Source organism: Triticum aestivum, chromosome 4A, assembly GCF_018294505.1.
Source record: "Triticum aestivum cultivar Chinese Spring chromosome 4A, IWGSC CS RefSeq v2.1, whole genome shotgun sequence".
Lineage (NCBI taxonomy): Eukaryota > Viridiplantae > Streptophyta > Magnoliopsida > Poales > Poaceae > Triticum > Triticum aestivum.
The window spans coordinates 731,627,178-731,643,594 of NC_057803.1; the positions used below are offsets into that span (position 1 = coordinate 731,627,178).

Sequence of the window (16,417 nt, forward strand, 5' to 3'; positions counted from 1 at the left end):
AAACTAAACCGGACTGACGCTATTTTCAGCAGAACTGCCATGATGTTGTTTTATGTGTAAAAAAGAAAAGTTCTCGGAATGTCCTGAAAATCCACAGAGAGACTTTTCCGAATTAATAAGAATTTCTGGGCGAAAGAAATACACCAGGGGGCCTAGGGCTTGTCCACGAGACAGGGGGCGCGCCCCCCCCCTATCTCATGGCCCCCCTTGACCTCTACCGACCTTAACTCCAACTCCATATATTCCGTCTCGCGGAGAAAAAAATCAAAGAGAAAGTTTCATCACATTTTATGATACGGAGCCGCCGCCAAGCCCTAATCTCTCTCGGGAGGGCTGATCTTGAGTCCGTTCGGGGCTCCGGAGAGGGGGATTCGTCGCCGTCATCATCATCAACCATCCTCCATCACCAATTTCATGATGCTCACCGCCGTGAGTGAGTAATTCCATCGTAGGCTTGCTGGATGGTGATGGGTTGGATGAGATTTACCATCTAATCAAGTTAGTTTTGTTAGGGTTTGATCCCTAGTATCCACTATGTTCTGAGATTGATGTTGCTATGACTTTGCAATGTTTAATGCTTGTCTCTACACTACTAGGGAAAGGCCTACTAATGGCGCACCGGTTTTGCCTACTAATGGCGCACTACCGGTGCGCCATTAGTAGCACGCCATTAGAATTTTTTACTAATGGCGCACCACTGGTGCGCCATTAGTATCTGGTATACTAATGGCGCACCTGGCAGTGCGCCATTAGTTTGTAACTCCATGCGCCATTAGTATGCCTCCCGGGGGGCCATATGTAACCGTGTGCTTTGTCACACTAATGGCGCACTCTGCCTTGATGCGCCATTAGTATCCTTTGGCACACTAATGGCGCACTCTGCCTTGATGCGCCATTAGTATGAATATTTGTTTTTTTTTAATATTTGTTTTTTTTGCTTTTCTAATTTTTGCACATGTTACAAAATATATTATTGGACAGAATATGGACAACATCACACAACAACATCAGATTCATCGAATACAATAGAAGATTAGTCTCCGAATACAATTCATCATATTAGTCTCCGAATTCAAAAGACCGAACAAAGATAAAACATTACAAGTCTCAAGACTGCGAGTATCGAGTTTGTCTTCACATTACAAGTCGATATCGATCATCTAAACTACCATCACATAAAAGAGAGTTGTGGTCATCACGATGAGCATCATCGCGATCAAACTGGTCCTCATCCGGTTCCTCCAACGCTCCCTCCTCTCTCCCGCTAGATAGCGGGCATATCTAGATTCGGCCTCCGCCCTAGTGGTGTACCCTTTGTAACTGTTACCGATGAAACGGTGAACCTGTCTCCGACACTCCTCCCAGTCATCATAGACTCCGGGAACCTTACCCTTGTACTTGAGTGAATTCCTCCTTGACGGTGCGGAGCGCATTCGGACGCCGGTCCTTCCTTTGCTTCTTCGATTGGCCGCCATCTTCATGTGCGCCGCCATCATCAGTGGTGGCATCCTCGGCGGCACCATCAGTGGTGTCATCCCCGACGCCACTAGGGGTTGTGTAATCAGGATCGGTGTCTTCCGCGGTGTCCTCATAGCGGTGAGGTTGTTCCTCCATCTCCTGGGACAGCTCCCAGAATTGCTTGCCGCCCGAACCACCAGCCTCATCGTTGTGGGCCATGTTTCGCTCTAAATAGGAAAAAAGTTTGGTCAAAAAGTTGGTTATTGTCAAGGAACAAGATCATGGTCTCATCATTTAGGGTTTGTCGACACCGAGGCACCCTAAAAGCCTAAGCTTTCATCATTTAGGTTTTGTCGACGCCGAGGCACCCTAAAAGCCTAAGCATACATCATTTAGGTTCTCATCGACACCGAGGCATCCGGGGCAGCCAAGTTAAGTTTTCATCATTTAGGGTTTATCGATGCCGAGGCACCCTAGGTTCGGCCTAATCACTTGGCACTAATCACTTGGCTCTATTGCCACCTATGTTGGGTTTATCATCTAGGGTTTATCGATGCTAAGGAGAATTCTAAGTTGGGCCTAGTCACTTGGCTCTATTGCCACCTATGGTTTAATGCAGCAAGGAAAATTTCAGCATGACCTCTGCTGAAAATAGGACATATGGAGTACCCGAATTTGCCGGAACGGAAGTTAATCAACATTCCGACAAACTCAAGGGCCTCTCGGCGTACCTGCAAATTCATCACGACATGATGGTCGGAGACATGACCTTTGCAAAATGGTCGGAGCCACGATGGTCTTTCTCAATGTGATCAATTGATGGATCAACACATAAAACATGTCCAATAAGTATGATTTATAGAGTGAACATCAGTGTGAATACATATAAAGTTTTTCTTCATCAGCTAGGCCCATGCAAGTAACTGCATCAGTATGAATATATATAAACAAGCAAAGAATGCATGCAAGTTTAAAGTAAAACGTTTCAGTTAATGCAAGTACTCCTCTTGCTCTCTACTTTCTATCTTCTCTTCTTCAGTTAATTAACTGAATTTTACTGATATTGTTGTTAACTGAATTTTAATCAGCTGCTGAAGAACACCTTCAGTTTCGTTAGATATAGGTGTAGTTTTCAGAAACAGGAGGGCCCACGTCTCCCCTCCAGAGTTTTCGAGGGCCCACGACTCCCCTCGAAAGGGCAGGACATTTGAGTTTTCGAGGCAACTCCCCACGTCTCCCCTCCACTGGCAACTCCCAACGACGCAGAGGGGATCTTCTCCCCACGTCCAGGTAACTCCCCTCCTATTCCATTGCCGCTCCATCTTCCTCCCTCTGCCTCCCTCCTCATTCCATTGCCGCTCCATCTTCCTCCCTCTACCTCCCTCTGCCTCCAGCATCAAGCAACTCCCCTCTGCCTCCAACATCGCTGGCCAGGAGAGCAATGGCGGAGCAATCGTGGAGCAACTCCCCTCCATCTGCCAAGAGAATGGCGGAGGCATCGTGGAGCAACTCCCCTCTGTCTGCCAAGCATCACCATGGTGAGGCGTCTAGCAAGGAGCCGCTGGTGGTCGACGACGATGTTCCGGTCCTCGGGCAGAAGCGGGACTACACCGTGCCGCTCAAGGTTGATATCCACCTGAAGGAGCCGCTGGATGTCGTATGCACCAGCAATCCAGACGAAGCCGACAAGATGATCCGCAAGATGAGGAGGAGGCTCGGCGGCATGCTTCCTCGGAATATCGGCGTTGATGTCGAGTATACCAGGGAAGACAAACCTCCGCAAATTGCTGCAGTTCTACAGTTATGCGTGGAGGATCTCGTCTTGGTATACCACATCACCGCGGCAACCAAATGGTAAAAACATCCAGTTCTGAAGTTTCTGTCTAATTAGTAGTTTCTGAAGTAGATGCAATAGTTATGAAGTTCTGAAGTAGATGCATACTAGTTCTGAAGTTCTGAAGTTTCTGAAGTTCTGAAGTGTCGTTTTAATTAGTAGTTTCTGAAGTTTTTGAAGTTTCTGAAGTTTCTTAAGTAGATGCAATAGTTCTGAAGTTCTGAAGTAGATGCAATACTAGTTCTGAAGTTATGAAGTTTCTAAAGTTCTGAAGTTTCGTTTTAATTAGTAGTTTCTGAAGTTTTTGAAGTTTCTGAAGTTTCTGAAGTAGATGCAATAGTTCTGAAGTTCTGAAGTAGATGCAATACTAGTTCTGAAGTTATGAAGTTTCTGTCTAATTAGTAGTTTCTTGGCGATCATACAGAATGTTGTCTACAAGTTTTTGTGATCATTTAGTAGCTGTTATGAATGTTGTCTTGTAATGCAAAAGATTGCAAAAAAATACATCATTGAGATGTTATGCTTGCTGTTTTGATCATACAGAATGTTGTCTTGTAGTTGTTGTGATCATTTAGTAGTTGTTGTGATCATACTGTTTTAACTGAATTTTGGTCAGAACTGAAGATGCTATTTTAACTGAATTTTGCTTCAACTGAACCCATTTTAATTCTGTAGTTTCTGAAGTTTTTGAAGTAGATGAATTTGATGCACCAGATTAATTTGATGCAGGCCCAAGGAACTCCGCCCGCTCCTGCAGGAGAAGAAGCTGTACACCTTTGTTGGCTTCTGCATTAGAGGCGACAAGGAGAAGCTGAAGTTGTCTGGTTTGGAGATCAACGCCGACAAGTACGTCGACTTGCAGCGCAAATGGAGAGTTCCAAACAATGGAAAGAAGTGGCAGTCTTTGGCTGAGTTTGCAGCCAGCCTCATCCACCCATCCTACTCAAAAATGAAGCAGAAGATCGATAGGAATTCAGACCACCTACTATGGGGGGACAGCCCACTGCCAAACAAGCTCATCGAGTACACCGCGAAAGATACGTACGTCACCTACGAGGCATGTAAGAAAATCGAAATCACCAAAGAAGGTTTGGAGCTCTGGCAAGAGGCGGAGGATCATTGGGATGACCCCTACTACTGGGGATATTGAGTTGTTTGTGGTATTGGGATGACCCCTACTACTGTGTCTCAGTTTTTAGTTATGTGGTTGAACAAGTTTGCTTTTGTTATGTTGAACAAGTTTGCTTTTGTTATGTTGAACAAGTTTGCTTTTGTAATGATGAACAAGTTTGCTTTGGTTGTCAGTTGACATCATCTCATCGCTGAGCATGGTTTAGTTTTATCTTTATCTATTTATTATTTAGGCAGAGCTATTCAGGCATGGAAGATATAATCATCCTTATGGTGAGGATCACAATGTTTTTAGCTTCCAAGTTTCTAATGACACATGATCTTTCCAACCACATAACTTAACTGCAAACATTTCCCCTGTAAATTGTAGTTACACATTCCAACCAATACCTACAGGTTGTAATTTCATACTGAATGACCATCAATGACTAAGTGAAGCAAATAATTGCTATGCATTTCTGGGCATGCGAGAAGGAAGAGGGGAGAGGAGGCAGAGCTCACCGGGGAGGCGCAAGGAGGCCCTGCGACAGCTTAGTAGCAACAGAGGTGGCCGAAGTTGAGGAAGACAGCGGCGACCCAAGGAAGAAGAGGTGGAGGGGGGGTGGAGGGGTCGAGCGCCGTCGCGCCCTGGTTCCGCGGCTCGCCGGCCCGGTGTTGAAGTAGATTCTGGCCGCCGCCTTGCCTGTCGCCTTGCACGGTGGAGCTCGAGGGCTGGGAAGGCGAGGGAGGGGGTGGGTGGGTGCGGTGAAGGCGAGGGAGGGGGTGGATTGGGAGCAGACGGATGGGGGCAGGGCAGGGGCTGACTGGGGGCAGCGACGGAGACGGAGGCGCGGGGGCAGCGGCGGCGTGGGTCGGGGCAGCGCGCAGGTGGATCTGGTGGCGAGGGAGAGAGGGTCGAAGGGGATCTGGTGAGAGGGAGGGAGGATAGCTAGGGGGAGGGTTCTAATGGCGCACCGTCCAGTCATGCGCCATAAGTATTTTGTTTTAATCTAGCCCACTGACCATATCTACAACCTAACCCTATCTACAACAGAACCCACCCACTAGCCCGACTGGTCAGCACGCAGCACACACACCAGGAGGTCCTCGGTTCGATTCCCAGGCTCCCCAATATTTTTTTATGCATTTTAAATGTTGTTTTTTATATTTATTTGTGTTTAAATATGTTCAAGCTTGTTTGAATCATAATAGTAATATTTTTTTATAAAAACAGTAATAATTTTTTAAAAAATATGTTCAAATTTCTTACTTGAAAATATCATCGGTGGCGGCGGCGGAGCGGGGGAGGGTGCGGGGATCGAGATCAAGATGGAGGGGGAATCGAGATCGAGATGGAGGGGGATCGAGATCAAGTGTCCTCATGAATTCAAAAAGTGCCCATGAAATTTAAAAATATTCATGATATCAAAAAGTGCCCATGAAATACAATCGAGAAATGAAGACTACGATTTAAATACAATCGATCTTAGCTAGCTATCTGTTCACAATCTTCTTGCCCTTCTTTTTCGCAAAAGGAGTTCTTCTGTGGAACGGACGTCCTTTAGGTAGGGTGGTCCTGCTTCTTCTTGTGGTGTGTGTTGCTACTTCATCGACGTCGTCATGTTCGATCTTCGGGTCGCCATACTTGTCGAAGTCTTGCTCATTGGCTACTCCATCCATTCCGATGATCTTCCTTTTGCCTCTCCTCACGACAACACGACTGGGCTTTGGCGGGTCGGTAATGAAGAAGCATTGGTCCACTTGGGAAGCCAGTACCCATGGCTCATTTTTCACGGTGACGTTTGCGCCCGCAGTCTTGGATTTGGCTTCGGGTATAAACATGAGTGGGTTTGGCATAGTGCGCCATTAGGAGGTTTGCAAAAAAGTAAAAAAAATATTATATACTAATGGCGCACTGTCTTGGTCCTGCGCCATTACAAGTTCTAACTAGTAATGGCGCACTTTGCCACTCCTGCGCCATTAGTTTGTATGGAAAAATGGGAAAAAAAATCAATAGTAGTGGCGCACCATGAGCAGGTGCGCCATTAGTGTCTTCCACACTAATGGTGCACGAACAACTGGTGCGCCATTAGTATATAGTAGTGGCGCACTACTTACCTGGTGCGCCATTGGAATCAGTCCTATCTATAGCCCTTTTCCTAGTAGTGCTAGGGCCCGAGTGCCATGATTTCAGATCTGAACCTATTATGTTTTCATGAATATATGTGTGTTCTTGATCCTATCTTGCAAGTATATAGTCACCTATTATGTGTTATGATCCGACAACCCCGAAGTGACAATAATCGGGATACTTCTCGGTGATGACCGTAGTTTGAGGAGTTCATGTATTCACTATGTGCTAATGCTTTGGTCCGGTTCTCTATGAAAAGGAGGCCTTAATATCCCTTAGTTTCCGCTAGGACCCCACTGCCACGGGAGGGTAGGACAAAAGATGTCATGCAAGTTCTTTTCCATAAGCACGTATGACTATTTACGGAATACATGCCTACATTACATTGATGAACTGGAGCTAGTTTTGTGTCACCCTATGTTATAGCTATTACATGAGGAATCGCATTTGGCATATTATCCATCACTGATGCATTGCCTATGAGCTTTTCATATATTGTTCTTCGCTTATTTACTTTTCCGTTGCTACTGTTACAACTACTACAAAAACCCAAAAACATTTATCTTTACTGTTGCTACTGTTACCATTATTATCATACTACTTTGCTACTAAATACTTTGCTGCCGATACTAAGTTATACAAGTGTAGTTGAATTGACAACTCAACTGCTAAAACTCAAGAATATTCTTTGGCTCCCCTTGTGTCGAAGCAATAAATTTGGGTTGTACTTCACCCTCGAAAGCTGTTGCGATCCCCTACACTTGTGGGTTATCACGGCTTCGGCCGATGATGGAAACAGCGAGGCAGCACACTACTGAGCAAAAGAGGAGGCTGGGGAGGATCTACGTGGTCCGGCGAGTCCAATGGGCACGAGCCCATGATCAAACAGTCACCGGTGACGCGTCGGCAATGATCTCCACGGTGATGCATTCGGCCTTGTCGTGAGAGCTAACTAGGGGGCGCACGAGAGCAAATGGAGAGAGGTAGGAGGTAGAGGAGCTCACCACGTGGCTCAAGGTGGCCCGTGGAAGGATTAGTAGCAACAGAGGGCGGCGCCGGAGACGAAGAAGAACGACAGCAGCCAGCGATGGGAACGAAGGGGATCCTGGCGGAGCTCACCGATAGGATCAAAGGAGTCGATCCTGGCGGAGCTCACCGATAGGGTCAGTGGGCGCGGGGTCACTAGTGGCCGCAACAATGACAGAGGATGGCGGCGACCGTGCTCGGGCATCGATGGGGAACGAGGGGGATAGGAAGTGAGCGGGGGGATGGATCTGAGGAGGGCAGGCGAGTGGGAGAATGGGAGGGACGAGATGAGGGGAGCCCGAGGCGTCGCCCTTATCCCCTTGGAGCGGCACCGGTGAGCTGGTCGGACAGGGACACGCCCCTTGTCTTGGAATTGTCACGTCAAATGTCCTAGTGTGAGGACTTAGTCGTGGAGCCATCACAACAAGATTAGCTTAAAGGGGTTAAACCGGACAAAGGACTCGGGGAGTTTATACTGGTTCGGCCCCTTGCGGTGAAGGTAAAAGCCTACGATCCAGTTGTGGTGGAATTGATGGGGTTTCGATGAGCAAGGAGCGAATCCGCTTTGCCTGGCTCTCGAGTTGTTGTTTCTTGTCCTTAAACTGCCGCCGGGTCGTCCCTTTATATACACAGGTTGACGCCCGTCAGTCCACAGAATCCCGAGGCTTGTTCATAAACGTGTCCGGCTCGGTATCTACTCTTTCCTACCTTACATTACAAGTTACACACCTATGGCGGTTTATATGTATGGGCCCTAACCCACTTCTGGGCCTTGGGCTCCCTTGTTATGTTTCCTTCATAAGTCGCCGTCTTCTATAACTTAATGGGCTTCAATATCGGCAGCCTTTCTGAGGATAAACCAACCCCTCCTGGGCGGTTTATACCCACCAATTATATCCCCAACATTAGGCCCCAGGTTGATTTGAACTTGTTCATGTCAATCTTCAATACTTAGGAAAATCCCTTCTTTATTACCTTCGCAAAAACTGTAACTCACCATGATCTCATCTTCTGAGATCCTGATAACCCGTCATGACGTCAGCTGTCATTAAGTTTATACAAATCCAAAATTTTATATGTATGCATCCTCATTTTGAATGAACTCCTGTGAATTGAGGTGTCGGCCTTGTCACATATCCAATTTGGAACTCCTCGATTCCCACGCCTGCCACTTATCCATTCGCCTTATAAATAGGGTCGGAGGGTCCCTTTCTCTTTTTTCCCTTCGTGCCTCTTCGTCTCATCGTCAACCTCGCTACGCCTGAGCCCTGAAGCTCTGGCACCGCCATCGACCTTCAACCGCTGCACGATCATTGGCTGCTGCATCGATCTGGTCGCACCAGAGTTTGTCCACGCTTCTCCACTGTTCAACAGCTTCAGTGAGTCTCCCCTTTCTCTTACCCTAGATCTGCATTAGGGCGTTCTCAAGTTCCTCGGTAGTTCATCCCCATTTTTTTTGCTTCCCTTGTGTTGTAGTTTTTTTATGCAAGGCCTAGTGATTATCGCGCGCGGTACTGATCTTAGTACTCATTTTTTATATTTGAAGGCCTCCCCTTTTGCAAGAGATCCCATCTGAATCCATGAACCGCTCTACTATCAGAACTTAGGGTTTCAGAAATTTCTCCCTTTTTTGAACTGCGTTTGATCCAAAATGATAGCATCAATCTATAAAACATGTTTCTGCAACACTTAGTTACTTTCACTCATAGATCTAAAACTTGGCAGTTCTGCAGGCGGTTTAACTTTTGAATCATAACCCGCCAGGTACCATTAGTCCCCTCTTAAACCGCCAAATGCTTATCTCTGCAAGCCAATAAAGTATATCTCCGGTTTATCACTCTTTCACACTTGAATACTTCCTGCCCCTTTACTTTTAGCAATTGATCATGACTTCTTAAACAGGCACCAATCTTCCTTCATGTCTTGTTTGACAAATGGCCAAACAATTTTTTGCTTGCAACTGGGTTCCTTCCCAGGTTACGAAAGTACAGCTGAATGGGTGTGTTGCAACCCGTGCCTGAGCAAAAAAAGAAATCATCCACTGGATATTCCCCGGTCCATGGAATCCTCCTGAACCCAAGGATGGAGAGGTGATTGTATTTGATGATCATCTCGGTCGAGGAATTAGCCCTCCCGGATCAAAATTCTTCCGCCACGTGATTGCTAGCTAGCTTCCAGATCCGCCCTGAAGATATTGGACCAAACTCCGTGTGCAATATTTGCAATTTTCAAGTGTTTTGCGAGGCTTATCTGCAATAAGAACCTACCATTGAGTTATTCACATATTTCTTTTACTTAAACCGCCGTACTGAATTTATGGATGGGCCCAATACTGAACTTGGCGGAGTTTCATTTCAGTAAAGGAAGGATGTCAGTTTCCCTCACACCAAGCATCATAACCACCCCAAAGACTGGAATCAAACTTGGTTTTATTGTCAAAACACAGCTCCAGCTGACAAAAATCCTCTGCCGGGTTATTGTGCTCACCGGCTTACCAACACACATCCGGTTCCCCAACGACTCACTACAAGTATGCACCACAACTAGCAAAGCTCAGAGCCTTTATGGCAAATGGTTTAACTGGCGTCAACTTTGTCTGTTGTTGGGTCTCTTGGAGCATCTTGCCCATAAGCTGTCGCCCTGGTTTAATGTGCGAGTACATAGGAGATGTGAAAGACCCTCAGCGACACATTGATATTCAGCTAACTGATGAAGTAATTACTGAGGCTGTAAAGAAAATGATGGATGAACCGGTATCTGAGTGCAACAAGACAGGGCTTAGTCCTTTCTGTGTTTCCAATAAACCGCCAGCCGTAAGAATTGCATCATTCTTGTCTTAATCCTACCCCTTTTAAATATTTCCTTTTAACTTTTTGTCCATCTTTGCAGGGTGATGATCCAATCTGGAAGAAGAAGGTGCAGGATAAACCGGTGAAAACGCCTCGCCTTAAGACCAAAGCTATAAAGAAACCTGGAAAGAAGAAAACTGCCGAATCCCCTGACCTGACTCATAACGAAGACCTTGATAATCTGGAGTTAGAGGTAGAACTTGATTATCTTGGTTCTTTTTTCATACACCTCATTGACAATGATTATTATCAAGATGATGCGAAGGCTAGCCATGCTGGTGATGTAGAGGTAATTATTCTTTCTTCCGACTCAGATCCTCTGCCAACACCGAAAACCCGTCAAGCAGTCCGGAAAGTAAGATTTTCGCACCCTCTAGCTTATTTGGATCCTCACTTTCTTTTGAGGACACATCAGCTTGAAGCTCGCCACACAACCCGGCATAGCGGCCAAGTGGTTACTTCCTCCGGTTTACCGAACACTCCGATTCGCAAACTCCGCCAAGAGGTCTCTTGTACTTCTGATACACCTTGTCCCAGGTCGGGTTCTTTCCGACATCCTCTTAACCCGTCTGACTCGAATTACCAGGGAACCTCCCATTCATCTTCTGGTGAATCAACAGGGATGAAGTCACTACAAGAAATATGTCAACTTGTGACCTTGACTATTGGTCATCGAATGGTCATTGTTTTTCATTTGTGACCTTTTTGTGACCAAAAACACAAGGTCAAAAGCTAGCAGTCGTAAACTGAAATTAACGACCTTCTTCGGGATAAGGTCGTAGATGTTTACGACCAAAAGAAAAGGTCGTTGAACCCATGACCTTTTGTTTTGGTCAATAGTTGTCTGCCCAGGCCACGTCGGATCCGACGTGGCAATCTGACATGGCAAAATTGCGACCAATTATAAAGGTCGTTGATAAGATTCAGCCCAGTCTAATTCGACACTTTACATGGGCCGAGCCCAACAATTCAGCCTATTTGTGTTTTTTCTGATATTATTTTTCGGTCGGTTAGATGGGCCAAGCCCAACATTTTAGCCTCGTTATTTTTGGGCCTAGGCCTTTTTATTTTCTTGGCCTTCACGTTTTCACAATTTATTTTTAAGTGATTTTGTTCATTTTCCTGAATTGTTTGATTTGTGGCCTTTTCAGGGCCCAAATAGTATTTGTTTCATTTCTGATGTATCAGCAATTAATGATCTGATCCTCAAAAATACAATAAATAATCAACATTCCCAATATTTCAATCACACAATTTTCACAAAATGGCGACCAAGATGAGTATATTATATATATTACAATCATGCGATAGTTCACATCATCCAGGAATTTAGAACACCCAGGAACATCTAAGAACATCTCTGAAGTAAAAACCCAGGAACACCCAGGAACATAAAATACCCAGGAAGATAAAACTAGCTACAAAGATGAAGTGTTCCCTTCTTCTAACTTCTTCATCCTAGAGCTCCTATAGAAGAGAGGAAATTGTGTTATCATGGCTGCCAATGAAAGCAATATCTTCCAACAAAGAACAACTAGGAAAAGAATAATTAACAGATACACAAGCAACTAGGAGCATGGATAACAGTATGGATAACAGTTGTATACTGCTACTGAGGCATTAGTATGGATAACAGAATAATGAAGTATGGATAACAGTAGCAACACTAGTATACTGATGCTGAGGCATTAGTATAATGAACAGAACTTCCTGAAGTATACTGTTGCTGCTGAAGTATACAGTTGCTGCTGCTGAATTGGCATCAGTTTGCATGAATTTACAAATCTTATACAATAATTTGTTTATGCAAGGAATGCATCAGTTTGCATCAGTTTGTACAATACTACAAAGGGCAAATAAAACAACAAAATTGCATAGGACAAATAAAACGTGTTAACCCGCTGTTGTTCTACACTTCAACATGGATAATAAATCTAACAGCGATGGTTGGCATGATCCTTGCGTTGGCTAGTTAAAACTAAGAGTAGCATAGCAGATATGTGTATTACGCAGACAAACAGGGGTGCTCCTGTTGGGCTGCAACATGAAAGAGCCAGGTTTATTACTGCTAAAAAATACTTAGCAGCCACAACAAATTACTATCAAAGGAATGGCAACGAACCTAAGGGTTTATTTTTGGCAAAATATCCAAGGTTGAGAAATGCAAAAATGCAAAAAACGCCGATCTACTATAGTTGTTTAACCATCACCACACTAACGAACATGTGTTCAAGAGAGCCGTTTGATCCAAAGAATTGAAGATAAATAAATGAAAGAGAAATGTTTTAATTCTATTCAGAAGTGTAGTCCAAGCTATATCTGACTTCTAATGAAATGCATAGGTCCAGCCGATGACTACACAACAGCAACTACTTCAGGCATTGGCTGGAGAAATGCTTATCTTTTTTATTCTTCAAAGACGTAAAAAGAAATGACAACAAAGCAACAACAACAGTAGACTCTCACCCACTAATATACTAGAACTAGATCAACCAAGAATCAGTTTTAAAAAGCTCGGTTTAAGATACTTCAACAACGTAAATCTCAGTACCATCTCCTTGTAACATCATATGCTCAGCAACATCTCCTTGTAACATCATATGCTTAGCTGACAAACAATTCACATGCAACTACTCTACATTATATCACACCAACACACAGAGCTGCATCTCTAGATGAGGAACAAAAAAACGTTGATGGCATGCTAGGCATCAGTTTTAACAAGCTCAATTTTAGATCATCAAAGACCGGAAAGACCGCAGCGGTCTAAATGTTTCACATCCTCTGCCCAGCACAACATCATCATCGTCACGGAAATTCCCTAAATAGTCAGCTATCCACAAAAACATGGTGACCCACATCACCAATGAGCTACTGTGAGCATGCAAGGACCAGATACTATGCAGAGCTACTAAGAAAATGGGATCGGGCGGAAGGGCAAAGAGAGGGAGGTGGCTACCTTCTCCACATGGGAAATTGCTGGTGGTGATATTGAGAAGCATCCTGACGGGGCCCTTGACCTTGAGCTGCTTCTCCTTGGCGCCCTTCACCAGATCCGAGGTCATTGTTCAACACATGCACGCACAAATGCATTAGATCGGAGACGCACAAATCCAGCCTCATCCAACCAAGCACTAACAAACAACATGAATGATACTAACATAAGCCATACAGTAGTCTTGGAAGTGTGTAGTGAATTTGCATAGGAGTACGTACGCACAACACAGTAGAAACCTCAAGAATCATTGTGTGGAATACAATGATGAATGTTTGTTGGGTCGAGGATGGGTCAGGTGCCCTTGCTCACGAGATGGGGCAACCCACGCTGTTGATGTAGTAGTTGCTCACACTACCCAAGAACATCCTGTTCAACCAAAGGAACCGAATCAGCTTGTTTCTTTCATACACGTAAGGTTACGCCTATCATACAAGCAGGCAGGAAACTGTCCTAGAAACTTCATGATATAAATATATTACATGATGAACTCCTCGAAAAAAAATCGCTAAATGAACTGATCTAGAAGGTTACTACTGTGCTACTACATGGTTGCACTAACGAATGTGAAGATGAAGTTCTAGATACGTAGGATTTGAATCAATTTTGGCTATACAAAATTGAGTTCTTCATTGTGACCGTGAGAGATTTCCATGAAGCAATCCAAGTCGATTTTGAGTAGCTACTACTAAGACTGACTGACAGAACAGTTCTATCCGCGGCATTAAGTTCTATGAAAATAAAAACGCTATGCCAAGGCGCAAATGCGCTACAGATCAAGAGAAATTTATCTATACACATGCAGTCTAATGTCTGCAGCAGCTGATGTAACACATACTTCACACTATATCAGATTCATACGCAAAATGATGTTTATATAGTAGCACAATTCTCTGATAACCCAATTTTGCCCAAATATCATAGTGTCTCAGTAAACACAGATGATATCTGAAGTCGAATTTGGAACGAACAAATTTAACTACAGTCTACAAGTGTTGTACTGGCAAGAAAACTGATTTCAGAAACCGCAATTTCGTTTACAGTTTGCATTTGTGTCAGGCAGCAAGCCAGCGCCAGAACAATCAGAAATTCAGCTCACCAAACCGCAGAAGATAGTGTTGGTATTTCAGTTACCTCTTGACGGGGCCGAAAGCACGACACCCCATTCTTCGGAGCTAAATGTGTAGGAAGTTTGATATAAATTGTGAGTAGAAAAATTCTTCAGAGCTAAATGTGCAACGAGCTTCTGAATATTATCACTTTGGAGGGTTACTATTCTTAGTTTTGAGAAGCCAAGACAACAACAAGCTTATAATCAATCCAAGATGACAGCAAGTCCAAGATCTTATGGCCAAAGCTGAAATGCCATCATAAGATTTACCACATAGAGCATAGGAGATAAGCAGAGGGGAGGAATCAGTGGGATAACTTAGAGGAGAGAACTCGACGGTGAGGACGACCAAGGCGATGGACCACCTCCCCGTGCAGTCGGCCTTGTAGTCGATCCACCTACCCAAGCGCATGACGACGGCCTCCCACTCAGCGACGTGCTTGGTGACGATGCTGCGACAGGTCTCGTTGTAGTCGCCGATGCCGAGGTCGAGCACCTACTTGTACCTTCTTCCAAGTCATAACAAAATGAATCGTAATATCCTCTTTCAAAGGACGATCAGGTTAGAAAATAAAAGGAATAACAAGACAACGGTTCAAGATCATGTACAAAACCTGAATAAAACTCAGGTGCAGAGACGAGATTTATTTAGTATTGTTGGCTAAATCAAACGAATCAACTGACTTGCAATTTCAAGTTCCGTAATGATTTATGTCCCCAATAACATTCATATTTTACTTATCTACAATATTACAACAGTTGCAGAAAATTCCCAACACCTAGTAGTGTCAGACTTCAGCAGATTCAGTTAACTATTTTTCAGACTAGACCAATTTCAGTGAACTGTTTTAACACCTAACAGTTTCAGACTTCAACAGATTCAGACTAGAGCAATTTCAGTAAGACAAGTAGATTAACACCTAATAGTTTCAGACTTCAGTAGATTCAGACTAGAGCAAAATGTTCCGGTAGTACATGCCAGAGCTGACGAGGAACCCCAGGTCATCCCTCAGGTGAAATGCGGACCTCCCCCTGAACCAGAACTGCTGCCAGCCGTCGGCCTCGGGGTCCTTGGGGTAGTGCCCTTCGTTGAGTGCCCACACGAACCGGATCAGCCATCTCGGCTCTGGGTGGATGACCCCGAGGAGGTATCCGTATGGGGGATTCTGCAGTTGAATCACAAAGATGGTTATGTTCAGGAGATCAAGAACTGCTCGCAATCAAATTTTGCAAGAACTACGTCTACGGTTCAAGAAGAATTCACTGAATCACCAAAAGCAATTCAAGAACCGGGTCGGTCATGGCAAACTCACCGGAGGTGGGGCTAGAAGGGCAGACATGTCCTCTCTAGCTGGCATGGGCTCGACAACCTAGAACATCATGGAGCTGACATTGTCGTCGACGTTGACGGCGGTGTTCCAGCGGAGGTACCTCCCGTTGGCGTGGAGGTAGCGACCGCCGATGTTGCGGAGCAGGACGATGTCGTTCGCGAAGCCAGACCCCATGCCCTGGCACATGATGTCCTCCACCCCCGGCTGGTCGTAGTCGCGCAGTAGCGCGTGGAGGCTGCAGTGGCCGAGCCTCGCCGGCGTAGCCATGGCGGCGATGTAGCGGCCCTAGGCCGCGCTGTGCAGGAGCAGGTACGGACCGTTGCCGCCGTTGTAGATGTGCACCGCCCACACCGCGTTCATGGAGGCACGGAGCTGGATGAGGTCAGGAAGGAGGGATCCGGTGCTGCATCTCATTCTGGCAGGGCGGTGGATCTGGGTGCTGCCTCGCCCCTCTCTCGATCTGTGGATGGGCGCGTGAGAGGGTGGAGCAGCGGCGCTTGGGGGGTGGGGGTCGAGCTCCGCCGGAGGGAGGTGGCCGACGCGTGTAGGAGGGAAGGAGGAGTTGGGAGGCG

The 16,417-nt window shown here is 45.4% G+C and overlaps 2 pseudogenes; both read right to left on the bottom strand.

The window, feature by feature from the left end:
- Positions 1 to 12,901: 12,901 nt before the first annotated feature.
- LOC123088867 (uncharacterized) lies at positions 12,902 to 12,984 on the bottom strand (annotated as a pseudogene).
- Positions 12,985 to 13,113: 129 nt separating this feature from the next.
- Positions 13,114 to 13,198, bottom strand: LOC123088869 (uncharacterized; annotated as a pseudogene).
- Positions 13,199 to 16,417: the final 3,219 nt, after the last annotated feature.